Source organism: Anneissia japonica, unplaced genomic scaffold, assembly GCF_011630105.1.
Source record: "Anneissia japonica isolate Jap-2015-1 unplaced genomic scaffold, ASM1163010v1 scaffold2707_len876726_cov182, whole genome shotgun sequence".
Taxonomy (NCBI): Eukaryota; Metazoa; Echinodermata; class Crinoidea; order Comatulida; family Comatulidae; genus Anneissia; species Anneissia japonica.
The window spans coordinates 448,128-450,066 of NW_022723260.1; the positions used below are offsets into that span (position 1 = coordinate 448,128).

A 1,939-nucleotide genomic window follows, 5' to 3' on the forward strand; every position below is an offset into this window, starting at 1 on the left:
GGGTTAAATGGCATATCTAATCGATATTAGTGAGTTTATAATGATCTCAGTTATAGTAGTTATTGAAACATTGAGGTAGAATGTTATAATGATGGATGTTAGTTATAGTAATATTCATTATGAATTAAAAAAGAAACAAAATTTGCTTGAATTTTAGGATAAGCGTAAGTTTTTCCGGTGTTTGCGTAAGACCGTCAGATTTGATTGGAATGCGTAGGACTTACGGCGAATGCGTACGGGTTGACAGGTCTGCATGCTACCTACCCTGGAAGATCAGACTTAGGCCAACTAGTTTTCAATTAAGTAAATTATACACACTGTTTTTGGTTCGCAGTCGTAATAATTTATGTACGAAAGTGCGTTCTTCAGGCCTATCGGTTCATCGATCCATGGAAGAAAGACTACATATTTAACTACTCAATGTTGTTGGAAAATAATAATATATTGCCTGTCTTTGATTTTTTCCCTCTATGATAGGCCTAAAGAATGAGATAAAATTACCTGACCTTTTTTCAAGAGGGAGAAAACCTTTAATTTTGAAGAACTTAAAGGTCATCAAAAGACTCCTCAGGAGTCGGGAAAGCTCATTTCCGGCCATCTAAGAATCAACATTTTCCCGGGGGAAGACCCCCCCCGTTGATTTTGGGATTATTTGGAAACATTTTGAACCCTCCTCTTGTAAATCCTGGATCCGCCTCTAAACACCTCAGCCCCAACATGGTTGGAAAATTTATGATTATGGCACCTCTCATGGCAGAAAATAGCACTCTTATATTTAAACTAAAATAAAGATACATTTAGTAAAATCTAGAAAGAAGATGGGTTTGTAAGCGGTGAGTCATTGACACTCAACGTACAAGAGTGTGTCTTGAATTTTCTACCCCTGAAAATGTGGACTTCTGGTAATTTGGGTGGGTGGGTGCGTACGCACCCGTCGCAACCCCACCCCACCCCCACCCCGTGTACGGGCCTGAATTCAGTGTGTATTTTAATGTTTTAACTTCGTTCAACAACCATTGTAAAATGTCATTTAAATAATTAATTTTAGATAATATATTTGTATATATCCTAAGTTTTTAATTCTAATTATTAATTTTACCTAATTAATAATTTTAAAAAAATTCTTATTAGTAATAATTGAAATGCATGCAATGCATTTAAGTGACAATTTGGTGATGTTTTTTGACGAAGTAATTGGTGATTAAGAGTGCATTTTTATAAATTGTGTAAGTCTTGTAAGTTCAACGTTTTCAGCCTTCAGGCTGCTCGTGCATGTTTTATACTTTAATAAATAAATTCTAAATAAAAATATTAATAACAGGTAATAATGAGTCAGTTCTCTGAGACAGGGATTATAGGTAATCATACACAAGCATTCTACACTAATTTCGGGATGTTGAATCTTTCTGCAATTATCTGCTAGATATTTTAAAAATGTACCAGGTATTCGTTTAACTCCCTGGTGGAAGGAGCAATGCAGATAAAGATTGTTAATCAACGACGACTAACCAATATTAATGCCAGCCTAATATTTAATACATGAATATAGCAACATGGTCGTCTCACCATCAATCAAAAACCGTCTACTTCATATGTGCGTTATATTAACACAATGCTACATTATGCAACAAAACACAATTATTGATTGAAACCAAGATGAGGTGGTCCATTTGTCAACCATTTTTACCTAATCTACATGTTCCGTAGATAATTAGGCATGTTTCGAGCTGTGTATATAGAAAACAGCAAGTAATTTAGTCGTGAAAAAAAAAATTCTGGTGTTGTGTAGGATTTTATTCCAGGACGTGGAATTGGACTGCACCACACTCTACAGATCAAAGATTTATCAAATATCGAAATAAAATTTAACCTTGATAATAGTAAAATAAATCACAAAAAAGTGGATGGTAAATTTATTTATTTATAATATATATATGTA

The 1,939-nt window shown here is 34.0% G+C and overlaps 1 protein-coding gene across 1 annotated transcript in view; it reads right to left on the bottom strand.

Annotated features, from left to right (window-relative positions):
- The window catches only part of LOC117112161 (glucose 1-dehydrogenase-like), a 12,595-nt gene that overhangs the window by 4,676 nt on the left and 5,980 nt on the right, over positions 1-1,939 (bottom strand). The window lies entirely within an intron of this gene.